At 35.6% G+C, this 15011-nt stretch overlaps 1 pseudogene; it reads left to right on the forward strand.

The window, feature by feature from the left end:
- Positions 1-370: 370 nt before the first annotated feature.
- Positions 371-15011, forward strand: part of LOC107556995 (serine/threonine-protein phosphatase 2A 56 kDa regulatory subunit gamma isoform-like) — a 24820-nt pseudogene continuing 10179 nt past the window's right edge.

Consider the following 15011-nt stretch of genomic DNA (forward strand, 5'->3'; position numbering starts at 1 on the left):
TTTATTAAAGTAATGTAACTGATTACATTTGATTACTTTTCATTTTCAAACATAAAGCAGGCATTCTGAGGTTAAATACATATTTAAAATCATAACAAGAAAAATTGTTTTTTCAAATCTTAGCATAGCTATGACTAGAAACACAACAATGCCTTGGAAAAAAACAGTTAATCTTAAAAAATGAAGCATAGCTACACATAAACCCATAAATGAAGCAAAAGAGTTATCGAATAAGCATGTTCTAAACTCCTGAAACATTGGTGTTTCATATTTGAGAGCAGTCACAGCAATTCATGAAAGAAATAAATTAAATCTGTGTGTGGGAGTGTGTGTGAAAAAAGCAGATGTAACCCCCTTTGTAATCAAACACACGCGTTTGAGTGCCATGCCGAATAAACCGCAGAAAGAGAAGGTGATTCTCTCGTGTGTGAATGTGGAGGAAAACCCGTAAAAGTGCAGAAAATACGGGTTGATCCTTCAGTCAAAGTGTCAGATTAGTTCAGCTCGAGACATTAGCATGTAAGCTAACCCCAGCGTTGCTCATCGCAGTGAATCACTCACTGGCTCATACACTTTAAACGATGTACAGCGCTGGAGGCGAAGCAGAGCACTTTAGGTGGCTTCACAGGTGTATTTGTGTTCAGTTTATTTAGCGTGTGTTCGGTTTTCGTGGCGAAGCTACCTTTAGCTGTTAGCGGAGGAATATGGATGCTTCTCGTTTATAGAAATAACGATATTCTTTTCACTCAAATGCGTGCTGAAATGTCCAAAATGCCTTTCAATGAAAATAAATAGCATGCATTTTAATAGATGTGCAGTTGGAGTCCAGGTTTGCACGTGAAATACTTACGCAGGATTGCTAATGTTAGCGGTCACTCTGAGATGGTGTGTGTTTATTAGTCAAAAATCATGCATTTCATGCTTTTAGGTGGAAAAATGTAAGGTCACTGTGTATTTTCTTTATAGGATTCACCAAAATCTGCAAAAGTGGGTACAACAGGAGGGCAGGAGAACTCAGAGCATGAGGTAATTCAGCAAAACACACGATTTTATTTATATATTTATTTAAAATCTGCCTATATTTTGTATAATATTTTATATCTGCAATGCAACTGGTAAACAAGAGATGCACGTGTCTCATTCTGATCATGTGGAGGAATTATTGTAATGGAGAGATGTGAGCTGAACTGGGATGATAGAGAATATTTCCAGGCTCTTTTTAGATACACTTGGTTAATGCAATGCATATGCATTGATGCTTTGTAGCAGATTTATGAAAGAAAATGGGCTGTTACAGTTAGAGGATCTAAACACAGGTTCTTTTATACATGCATATTAATTTTAAACCTAACATTGTGATGTTGATTCATGCAAGCATTGTGCATTAACAACCCAAAAGCCTTTATAAGCTCTGCTGAGCTGTAATGTAAAAAAAGAAAAACATAAAAACGTGCAACCGTATTTCAAAATGTTAAAAAAAATTATATTTACAAATTTGCAAACTAATCGTAAATTGTTAACCATGAAGATATGTTCAAAAATGTGCAGCTATTCTAAATTGTTACATAAAATATAACACAAAATATATATATATATATTTTAAATGTTACCAGACAAAAGTAAATAAATGTAAAAAAGGGGAGAATATTAAAATTTGCAAACTTGTAAATTGTAACAAAAAAATTGAAAAAAAACATGAAACACAAAAAAATAGTAAAAATTTGCAAGCTTATTGTACATTGTTATTAAAAACAATAACATTAAAGTTAAAAAGGAACACAGAACTGTTAAAAATGTTAAAAAACACAAGTTGTAAATTGCTACTTTAAAAAAAAAACATAAAACAAAAATTGCGTAAAAACATTAAAATGTCTTTAAAACCGTGCAGCTTTATTGTACATTTTAAATGAAAATGTTCAATTTGTAAAAAAAAAAATTTCTCAGTTGTAACAAAAATAAAATAAAACATAAAAATGTTTAGAAATTTAAAAATTTATTTAAAAATTAGCGACCTTTGTAAATTCTTACTAAAAATATATATACACTACCGGTCAAAAGTTTGGGATCAGAACGATTTTTTATGTTTTTACAGGAGTGTCTTCTGCTCATCAAGGCTGCATTTATTTGATCAAAAATACAGGAAAAAAATTTAATATTGTGAAATATTATTATGATGTAAAATAAAGTTTTTCTATTTTAATATACATTAAACTGTAATGTATTTCTGTGATGCGCAGCTGTATTTTCAGCATCATTCCTCCAGTCTTCAGTGTCACATGATCTTCAGAAATCACTATAATATGCTGCTTTATTATCAGAGCTGCTGCTTCATATTGTTTTGGAACCTGTGATACTTTTTTCAGGATTCTTTGATGAATAAAAAGTTAAAAAGAACTGCATTTATTTAAAATAGAAATCTTTTCTAACAATATACACTACAGCTCAAAAGTGTGGGGTGAGAACATTTTTATTCTTTCTTTTTTTTCAGCGAGGATGTGTTAAATTGATAAGAAGTGTTAGAAAAGATTTATATTTCAACTTTTTATTCATCAAAGAATCCTGAAAAAAGTATCAGTTTCCCCCAAAAATATTGTGCAGCACAACTGTTGATAATTCTAATAATAAATCAGCATATTAGAATGATTTCTGAAGATCATGTGACACTTTATACTGCAGTAATGATGATGGAAATCACAGAAATAAATTATATTTTAAAGGATATTAAAATAGAAACCATTATTTCATATTCTAATAACATTTTACAATATTACTGTTTTTTTCTGTATTTTTGATCAAATAAATGCAGCCTTGATGAGCAGAAGACACTTCTTTAAACACATTACAAGTCTCACTGATCCCAAACTTTATATTGCATCTTTAAAAGTTAAGGATATTTGATGCTGAATGGTCGCAGACCCGATCTGCTGCCGCTGTTGATGTTCGCTTTGTGTTTCTGAGCAGCACAAATGAATAAGCATCGAATGGTTCTTGTAGCTTGTCATCTCTGTGTTCTGCTCTGTTCTGGAGAGATGAGGCTGTGAAGGGTTTTTCTCCATCAGGGCCCGAATAAGAAGGGCGCTAACAGCATCCCACCCGCCACACAGCTGCTGAAGGGCAAAGCGTCCGGATCTCAGGCTCCGCTGAAGAAGGAGAAGCGTCCGAGCTCGTCTCGATTCAGTCTGAGCAACAATCGAGAGCTCCAGAAGCTGCCTGCGTTTAAAGGTGAGGCGCACTTCAGCTCCAGAATGTGTACCACTGATATGAATATGTGATTGGATCATGAAAAGTGTTCTGCAATATTATTGGTGCATGTAGGGGAAGTCGTGGCCTAATGGTTAGAGAGTCGGACTCGTAACCCAAAGGCTGTGGGTTTCTGCAGTTCTCGTACCGGCTGGGATTGTAGGTGGGGGGAGTGAATGTACAGCGTTCTCTTCCACCTTCAATACCTCGACTGAGGTGCCCTTGAGCAAGGCACCGAACCCCCAACTGCTCCCCGGGTGCCGCAGCATAAATGGCTGCCCTCTGCTCCGGGTGTGTGTTCACGGTGTGTGTGTGTGTGTGCGTGCACTAAGGATGGGTTAAATGCAGAGCACTAATTCCTAGTATGGGTAACCATACTTGGCCACATGTCACGTCACGTCACTAAGTAATGTAGCCCCGCCAACCCTCTATATTGTGAGTAAATCACTCGCATATGCGACTAAATCTTACTCTAAATAATGTCTAACATTAGACATTAGACGCTTGAGAGTTTCGCTCTCCGTCTATGTGGATGCACTCAATGGATCATGTCATGTACTCGATGGATGCGCAGTATGTAGCACGCAGCGCACCTGTATGTGGCGCACCGTAAACTAGTGTGAAGGCGCACGACTCGCCGGCGCTTTACTGATAGAGCTGTGTTTCTCACACATGCAGAGAGAGAGAGCGAGAGTCTTGCATACCACGCTGAATCGACGCGCTACATGTAAACCATAATTATAATTTAGCAGTTATTTACAAATATTATTTGTATAATATATATAATAATATATATTATATTTTATGTAATACACACAGACATATATATCATAACAAATAAATTGTTAATTATTTAACAATCAGCATTAAATAATATATCGTATATAATAACAAATATATTTTAACAAATTAATTGTTAATAAATTATTTAACAATCATTATTAATTAAATTATATATATAATAAAATATAATGTTTATAATATATATATAATAAACTATATATGTATATACATACATATATAGAGAATTATATGCTTTTTTAGGCAGTATACATATTACAGTAAACTATTTCTGAGATTAAATAAATATCAATATAATTTAATAAATGAATTATTAATGAATTGGTATTTAATCATATTAATTCAATAATACATATTATTTAATAAGAGTAAGACAGAGATATTTAGCCATAAAAGTGCTAATATATAATGTAAAATATAGATTATTGCAGTATACCTATAATATATAAATGCTGTTTGTAAATATGTAGTAGTAATATACATTTTATATATAAATAACCTGTATAATCTACTGTATAAGTAATATGTTCATATGTGTTTTTAGTGTAAGATATGTGTAAGTGCTGGTTTGTGGATGGTCCTGATGGTCTGTGTTGGTCAGAAGAGCGTCTCAGAGCAGCTGCAGGGTTTTTTCAAAACACCAGAGTATGATGATGCATAAGAATGTATGTAAGATGTAAGAGGCTTTTGTGAATGGGTGCCGGGTCTCCAGAGTGGCGTTTAGTGTGTTGCTATGTGGTTGCTAGGTCAGTGCGGGTTGTTTCTACGGTGATGGTAAGTGGTTGCTAAGGTGTTATGAGTGGTTGCTTGGGTTTTTCGTTGTATGCATTTATTTGGTTACTACCGTTTTCGATGCTAAATTTGTATAAAATCCTAAAACACAGATTCCATAAAAATGAAAAGACAACACAAAATGTTGTTAAATATATACAAATATTGTTCGATTTGTAATAAATTATTAAATTGTTAAAGTTTTATTAAACTAATTGATTAGGCATTATTTTTTAATTTTTGGAAATTTAATTCAGGCATTCAAAATTTAATCTGAATCTTTAATATGAAAAAAAAAACTGAATTTGGAAAAAATAAAACACACGTCACATGGCACTATTATTGTTTGAATAAAATATTAAAAGTGTTATGAATTCAGTTGATTAGGCATCCTTTTGAATTATTAAAATATAAGTCAGCCATTAAAATTTGATTCTAGAAAATTTAAAATGTAAAACACAGAATTTGAGGGAATAAAATGCAATTCATATTATTTTAATAAATTCTTAAATGTTTATTTGTTTATGAATTCAGTTGATTAGGCATAGGATTGGGCGATATCGTAAAAATATAACCTTTCCCCCCCCCCAGGAAAATCACGATTCACGATTTTTTGATCACAATTCTTTGTCATGTTGATTTTACTATTTTCTCTAAGTTGTCTGAGCAGTAATTTCCCTATTTTACAAAACAAAGCCTTACAAGGTAAAAAAATAAAAAAATAAAAAAGAATGGCAGACATTTAGGCCAAAGTGGGCAAAGATAAAAATCTTTGTCATTATTTTATCTTTGTTATTAAAAAATAACAACAAACATACATGATTCTTATTAAAGCAACTGTATTAATGTTCTTCAATCACTTTGTGTTTAGTAGTTTTATAACATTAATGACAAGCAGCAGCATGTTTAGAACTATTAGACTGCTGTCCCTTTAAGACCTACACTCATCTAACATACAGGCACGCATCCGTTTCTCGCTCAGCTGTTTACTTTCACTTTAGACATAAACAACTGTGTTTATATGTAAGCCTTGTGTGTTTTTGACAGCATTAGCGCAATCAGACGTGAAAGAGTCCAGTAATCAGCTGCTGTTTGTCAGGATTTTTAGTGTGTTCGCGCTCAGAAAACGCGCATGTCAGAACTGCACGCGAATGAAATGTTTAACTAGCAAGGCTTTAAAGCACATGCAAATACAGTGCTTTTGTGGTTGTGAATAAGAGCAGTGTCCTGTGAGTGTGACTCTACCGCTGAGTAACATTTGTAGCGCGATACTTCAATAGCAGATCGCGGAGACATTTTAAATCCGTGTATCATTGGTTTTTTTTATTTCATATTGAAAGTAGAAAAATGAGAAAACGGATCTGATCGAATGATACACGGATTATTTTAATCACCCACGATCAAAAATCGTCAAATCACGCACCCCAAATTAGGCATCATTTTTGAAAATGTAAATTTAATTCAGCCATTAAAAACGGAAAACACAGAATTCGGGGGAAAAATAAAACACATTTCGTAGGGCACTATTAATTATTGTTGAAATTTTAATAAATTATTAAATTATTAAATTGTTAATGTGTTATACATTCAGGTAATTATAATTATTTCAATTTAATTCAACCATTAAAAATGCATCTGAAAAATGAATGCACATTTCACAGGTCACTAATGTTGTTAAAATGTAAAAATAAATGACTAAATTGTTAAATGCGAATGTAATTCAGGCATTAAAAATGGAAAGGTTCAAATGGAATAATACAGATTGTGTCTTACATCTGCTTGTGTTTACATTTTTAGCACACACTTTTCTTACAATTTTAAGGCACAATAAAGTGCGCCAACCATGTGCATGTCTGTTATTTATGGTCTTCAGTTTTCAGCAGCACTGCTTTAGCATCCGCTTGCACTGTGACGAATCCCGTAATCTTCATGTGGCCTGCATGCACCAATCAAACCCACAGCTCCGCCTTCCCCGGCCCCCGCCAGCCAATCAGCAGCCTCCCCAGCCAGCCCTCTGCTGCTTGAGATCACGTGTTCTCCTCCGGCCAATCGGCGGCCTCCCTTTGATGAGTGACATCACTAACTTAGCTGCTTCCCTCCAGCAGCGGAGCTTCATTTTCTGCTGAGAGTGTTTGTGCTGCTGAAATGGAGGCTAACAGCTCGAGCTAGCCGCCTCGCGCCCGATCCGACCCATAGATGTTGACATGCTCTAAAGAGGAGGCCAGGATGGTTCTTGATGCTCCGAGCGCCAACGGGCCCTTTCAGCCGGTGGCCCTCATGCACTTTAGAGGTGAGACGTTGTGTCTGTGTAGGCAGAGAGCGACGAGGGAGGTTGCTATGCCATGATTTGTGGCCGCCGTTACGCAGGCAGAAGAATGTGTGGCGTCTGGGAGACACTAGAATAGAAACAAACCTCTTTGTTTTAGATTCACGCTTTGCAGACTGCATTTTAAGCATTTTCTGGCCGTGCATTTGGGTTTGCACTACATGCATAAATCTTGACACAGCTCAAAACACAGCCTGCATGTTGCTCGGGTGAATGTGGAAAACTCTGTTTACAATGCGCTGGTTAAGTAGGAGGGGGTCTGTTTAACTAGTCTCCCATCCCCCCTTACCAGAGCACTGATGTCAGAGGAAGTGAGGTCACAGCTTCAGGAAGAATGCATGCATGTGTGCTCAAGCCACAGAGCTTGCGAGAGACTGCATCCTGACAGCCGGTTCCTTCTGCTTTATGTTTTCTTCACCTCACACGCAGACAGATGATTGTAATCATTCATGCATTAATGATGCATTTGTTGCATCCTTTGCAATGTTTTAAATGTGCATTTTAAACAACTTTGAGATGAGACATATGATTTGATATTTTACTTCTGCATGCATGCTTTGAACATTATGCAAGTATGCATGGAATAACTAGATGAAGATACTGTATCATACAATGCAATGCACTCAGTCTTTGATTTCCAGAATGATGGATGTGCAATACTGCTTAGAAGTTTGGAATAATTATGATTTTTTAAATGTTTGTTTTTGAAAGAAGTCTCTTTTCGGCTCACAAAGGCTGCATTTATTTTGATCAAAAATGCAGTAAAAATTGTGAAATATTATTATAATTTAAAACAGCTGTTCTCTATGTGAATATCTGTTAAACTGTAATTTATTTATGTGAAAGAAATGTTTCTTGAGCAGCATATTATACTGATTTCTGAAGATCATGTGACACTGAAGACTGGAGTAATGATGCTGAAAATACAGCTGCGCATCACAGAAATATATTACAGTTTATAATATATTCACACAGAAAGCAGTTATTTTAAATTGTAATAATATTTCACATTTTTCACTGTATTTTCGATCAAATAAATGCAGCCTTGGTGAACATAAGAGACTTAAATATTCCAAACATACGGCAGTGTATTTACAGCCCTCATTTTACATCTTTTTTTTGCTGCAAAAATTTTAATGTAAATTTAATGTCCTAAATAACTGGATGCCACTTGCATATAGTGTGATAAGAAACATTTATCAATGCATATTGCTTCACTACACCAGATATATTCTCCACTCAGCCTAGTGTGTTTTTTTTTAAACCTTGTAAACTAGTATTATAATATAATATTTTGATGAACTTTAGATGCATTCACATTTAATTCAATAAGTGCCGTCCTGTAATTGTCTCAGATAAGCATGGTTATTATAATGATTCAGAATCGCAGCTGATATGACTAACTAAGTTCGAGCCGACTGCATTGCATTATGGGATGCAGTATTTAATGCACACTGAATATTTGCATGCTACACGTATAGTGTGCATGCAGAACGTGACGTGTTGATGAGGGTCGTGCGATTGATAATACAGTTCAAATGCACACTCAAACCTTCAGTGAACTGCAGACTGAATCATCTTCTTTTGAATCAAATTGAGTCGTTTATGAATTGAACTGACCTTCACGTAATCAGTCGTGGTCAAACGTATTCGTTGTTGACGCTGAGGTCTCTGGGTGCTCTGCTGTTTTCAAACACTGATGCATCCCAGATAACATTGAAGAGTCGCCTACTCATCTGTCTGTCTCTGTGCCGAAATAAAACGACGCTTTTAAACTGTTTTGCCGGTCATGTGCAGCTTTAAAGGAAACCGTGTGATCTAAACATTCAGTAAAGCCCAAAATATACTGTGAGTTTGCCTGACATCAATTCAGGAAAAACCCTGCAGCTGCAGCATCACTTTAACCCTGTAAAGCCTGACATGTGAAATAATTTTTTTGTAAAAATTACAAAATATTACAAAATATTCAATATGCACATGTGACCCTGGAGCACAACATTGTGCGAAATTGAGATTTATGCATCATCTGCCGAGATGATGCATAAAATATATGATGCATAAAATACATCAATATTTGGCCGAGATACAACTATTTGAAAATCTGGAATCTGAGGGTGCAAAAAAATCTAAATATTGAGAAAATCATCTTTAAAGTTGTCCAAATTAAGTTCTTAGCAATGCATATTACTAATCAAACATTAAGTTTTGATATATTTACAGTAGGAGATTTACTAAATATCTTCATGGAACATGATCTTAACTTAATATCCTAATGATTTTTAGCATAAAAGAAAAATGTATAATTGTGACCCATACAATGTATTGTTGGCTATTGCTACAAATATCCCCCAGCGACTCAACACTGCTTTTGTGCTCCAGGCTCACATATGTCATATTTATAGCTCATATAGTCTGATACAGTGAGGATATGGAGCTCAGTTTTATTCAGAGATTCAAACTGAGCAAAAATATGAATTTGGTGCAGATGCTGATATTTCTATGATGAAAATCTGCTGCTTGTGATGTAAATCAGTGAGATCTTTATAACACTGCAGCAGATGCTTATATAAAATGCTTTAAATATCAGTCATCGCTCTATATCTCCAGTAATCAGATGATATTGAAATGCTCCAAACATATAATGCAGTGATTGAGAGCTGAAGAAATAAAGGCTCCTCAGAAGATGTGAGATGTTCTGGAGGCTTGTGAAGATCATTCCTCCGCTGAGGAACAGTGAAAGTAAAGCTTCTGGAAACAAACGCTCCTCAAAAGATCCTGAGGATCAGATTTGAGACTCTAAAACATGATTGATGGAGAATCAAGTAAAGCTGAGCTGCTTCAGTGCAGTAAGTGTTCATCTGGAGATATTACTGACGTTATTCTGACCTTTACTTGATAGAAATCAGTCAAGATTTGACACGAGAAGCTCGAGTACAATTACACTAAAGAGCTCTGACTGGAGAAAACACTCTAAACTCTCAATCAGAGACAGAAGACCTGCAGGAGATTGAGTGAGAAACAGCAAAGTCTGAGGCTTTAGAAATGCTTTATAGAGCTAACATGAACTCTCCTCTCCGTGGCTGCAGATGTTCCTCCGGCCGAGCAGGAGAAGTTATTCCTGCAGAAGCTGCGTCAGTGCTGCGTGCTCTTCGACTTCGTCTCCGACCCGTTGAGCGACCTGAAGTGGAAGGAGGTGAAGCGGGCGGCGCTCAGCGAGATGGTGGAGTACCTCACTCACAACAGGAGCGTCATCACCGAGCCTATCTATCCTGAGGTGGTGCATGTGGTGAGTTTTGTGGCAAGTCCAATTTTAATGGCATTGCATCACTTGCTCACCAATGGATGTGAATGGGTGCCGTCAAAATGAGAGTCCAAACTGCTGATAAAAACATCACAATAATCCACAGCACTCCAGTCCATCAGTTAACATCTGGAGAAGACAAAAGCTGAAACAAATCCAGCATTAAGACGTTTTTAACTAAAACACATAGAGTCCATAATCCATAATAACTCTTCCTCCAGTGAAAAAGTGCATCTGCTGTTGTCTCTCAGATCAAAATCCAGCCACATATGTGTTTAGAGCTGTTTAAACGCTGCTTGATCTGTGCAGATTTCTCTCCTGATTCACACCAGAACACTTTTTCACTGGAGGAAGAGTTATTATGAATTATGGACTCTATGTGCTTTAGTTAAAAACACCTTAATGCTGGATTAGTTTCAGCTTTTGTCTTCTCCAGATGTTAACTGATGGACTGGAGTGCTGTGGATTATTGTGATGTTTTTATCAGCTGTTTGGACTCTCGTTCTGACGGCACCCATTCACTTGCAGTGAGACAGTGATGCAATTTCTCCAAATCTGATGAAGAAACAAACTCATCTTTCATTTTTAGGTGAACTGTTCCTTTGATAACATGCATATTTTGGTCTTGAGAAGTCTAAAGCTTGCATTAAACGCTTCTTTCCTTCTTTGAAGTGGCCGTGAACGATATAAACCACAGCTAGCGCGTCGCTCGGCGGTACGAGGTTGTGTTGCGCGTTTGGGCAGATCTGTTGGCTCCTCTGAATCGGATCATCCTTTTAAGGGCCCGTTTTTGGCCGACGGCTTTGCGTTTAGCTACGGACCTGGCGCTTCTGCATTACATCTCTTTGATATTTATTAGAGCCCGCAGCTGATGTTAAGCCGCGACCTATCGAAGTGCAAATGTATAAACCACAGCTAGCGCGTCGCTCGGCAGTACGAGGTTGTGTTGCGCGTTTGGGTAGATCTGTTGGCTCCTCTGAATCGGATCATCCTTTTAAGGCCCGTTTTTGGCCGACGGCTTTGCGTTTAGCTACGGACCTGGCGCTTCTGCATTACATCTCTTTGATATTTATTAGAGCCCGCAGCTGATGTTAAGCCGCGACCTATCGAAGTGCAAATGGGCTTGCGAAATAAGCATGACAATATGTTCTCCTGCATCACATGCCCTTGAAAACACACACACACTTTGATGATTAAAGCCAGGAACTTCAAAGTGCTGCGATCGGGAGGATTAAACCCTTTTCTTCTGATTAATTTGTGCATGTGCTGCCACGTTTCATTAATCAACAAGCTGAATGGACGGTTCATGGATAAAGACTCGCTCCTTAAGTCTGTTCTCAGTAATCAGATATGCATCTATACACACATTTTTCGTTTTATGTGGTTTGTTTCAGTTTGCAGTCAACCTGTTTAGGGCGTTACCTCCGTCATCCAACCCAACAGGTGCAGAGTTTGACCCCGAGGAGGATGAACCCACGTTAGAAGCGGCCTGGCCTCACCTGCAGGTGAACACCTGGACATTCATATTAAATTAACACTTTTATTAATCAAGGACGCATTAAATTGATCAAAAGTGACATTAAAGACATTTATAATGTTACGAAACATTTCTGTTTCAAATAAACGCTGTTCTTTTGAACTTTCTGTTCGTCTGTGAATCCTGAAAAATAAAATGCATCACAGTTTCCACAAAAATATTAATGTTTTCAGCATTGATAATAAATCAGCATATTATACTGATTTCTGAAGATCATGTGACACTGAAGACTGGAGGAATGATGCTGAAAATACAGCTGCGCATCACAGAAATACATTACAGTTTAACAGAGATTCACATAGAAAACTGATGTTTTACATTATAATAATATTTCACAATTTTACTGTTTTTTTTCTCTATTTCTACTGTATTTCTGATCAAATAAATGCAGTCTTGATGAGCAGAAGAGACTTCTTTAAAACACATAAAAAAATCTTACTGATCCCAAACTTTTGAACAGCAGTGTATATAATAGTGTTATTTGTTGTACAGTGTTTTACTCGTTAATAAAATATATTTTTTTAAAGCCAAGATGTTTTTATAGAAAAAAATCCTATAAATGAGAATAATGTGTGCACTTAACGTGGATGTGTTATTTAGTTTTTTAATGTGCTTAATTATAATGAAATAGTTTTTATTATTATTAATAAAATTATTTATCTATAAAAAGTGTGCTGTAAGGCGCTTTAGATGAAAGTGGCCACTGCTAATTTGCTTATAAATACATGTTTCTACATTTTGAGATGCATATTTCAGATACATATTTTTCCTTCCACAGCTCGTCTATGAATTTTTCCTGCGTTTTTTAGAGTCGCCAGACTTTCAACCAAACATAGCCAAGAAATACATCGACCAGAAGTTTGTGATGCAGGTGTGTTGAAATACGTGATGTTTTGGATGTCTGTTTTCCAGAATCACTTGGCATTGAAAAAACATTCATCATTACAAGTTGCATGCACAGGACTCCAAATACCAATGCAGTTTGAATGAATATACTAAATAAATGTGAGAGTTTGTATAATGTCCACAGAAAACAGATGCTTAGTGTGGATCTCAAGTTATTTTTGCATTATTTGCATGATTACCATAGACCTATGTGCCAAAAATTAGGGATGCACCGAAATGAAAATTCTTGGCCGAAACCGAACAAAATGAAACACTGGGAAGTTTTTTCCCCATGTATTTTGCCAATTTTTTTATTTCACCATTGCATAAATTAAATAGCCAAAATGTGCTTTTTACTGTTTTGTCTTGCTTTTCAAAGAAAGAAATCAATTACAAAACAACAATTTAAAAACACTGAACATTTTTAACATTCTAGCAGACACTATACCAACAAACCACAATTTAACTTAAAATTAATAAGTTAGTAAAATAATATTTTTTACTTCTTGAATCAGGCATGTATTTTTACTGTACAATTAAACGCAGCCTTGCTGAGCAGAGACTTCTTTTAAAACATTAGAAAATATTGCAGATCCTAATTTGAACACTATGTGTGAATGTTATAATAAGTGTATTAAAACAGAGCTGTTTTAATGATTATTATCGTTATTATTGTCTTTTTATTTTATTTTACAGAACAACAGTAAAATTACAATACTAACATTTATGAATGTTGATAAGACTTTTTCTCAACTTTTATTTTGGGGGAAACACGCAGGAAGACCTCAATGCTTATTTTTGTTGATAACAGATTTATAAACGAGTCTCGTTACGAATACGTCGCACGTATCGCATTGTCACATGCCTTGTAAAAATTCATAAAAATCTGAGCAACTGACGAGTAACAGTTTCACTGTACATTTTCCTCGCGCTTTGAACCCTGGTTAACAAGCAGATAGCGCTGTCAGAATACATGCAATGCATGTGTGTATTAGAAAACATAACATTTTGCAGTTTATTTACTAATTGTTTAAAGCCATTTCATGATTTCAATCATCATCAGTAACCAGCAACAACCACCCCGTCCTCTTCTCATCGAAGACATGCGATGCAGCACTAAACAGTCTCTCGCTGTCGCTGATTTAATGATTTTTGCGTCTTTCTCCGACAGTTTAAATGCTTCCACACTGCTGACGTGTGCTGCATTATAAAGAGTGCGTGCCTAGGTGCTATTTGATAGCGTCACACCATTGTTCGGTACAATTTATTAGCTCTTTTCGCTTATTTGGCCGAACACCGAAAGAGCTATTTTTACTATTTTCGGCCGAATAATTTCGGTTGCCCAACATTAGGTGCATCCCTACTAAAACTGCTCACTTCACATGCGATAAATGTAATTAATGGATGTTGGATCTGATTGGATTGCAGCTCCTGGAGCTGTTCGACAGCGAAGACCCTCGAGAGCGTGACTTTCTGAAGACGACTCTCCACCGCATCTACGGGAAGTTCCTGGGTCTCAGAGCTTACGTCAGGAAACAGATTAATAACATTTTCTATAGGTGAGACTGAAAACCATGACAGAAGATTAGCAATGCATTCAACTTGCACAACTGAGTGAAACTGCATATAACTGCATGTGATGACCTTTGATTTAATTTGGAAAATAGTGAAAAACATGCCATTGAAGCATATCTTCATTTCTAAATTATATTGGGTTTTTTTATGATGCTGAAAATACAGCTTCGATCACAGAAATAAATTACAGTTTAACAGATATTCGCATAGAAAACAGCTGTTTTACATTATAATATTTTACATGCAAAATAGTAAGAAGGTACATAATTATAATTATACACACACACACATAAATATATATGTATGTGTATATATAATTATTATATAATAAACACAACATATAAATTTGTAAAACCCAAAATATAAATAAAAAAATATATATATTATGTTTGGTTAATTGTCCATTTTATTTTTCATATTTTATATGATGTGTTTCATACATATAAAACATCTAATAATAAGATATATTGATATATAGATAGATATAAATTTCATACATTTTATATAAAATTATGTACTCTTGATATGGCAAAGAATATATATACAGTGGGTACGGAAAGTATTCAGACCCCCTT

Source organism: Sinocyclocheilus grahami, unplaced genomic scaffold (genome assembly GCF_001515645.1).
Source record: "Sinocyclocheilus grahami isolate Dianchi unplaced genomic scaffold, SAMN03320097.WGS_v1.1 scaffold587.1, whole genome shotgun sequence".
Lineage (NCBI taxonomy): Eukaryota > Metazoa > Chordata > Actinopteri > Cypriniformes > Cyprinidae > Sinocyclocheilus > Sinocyclocheilus grahami.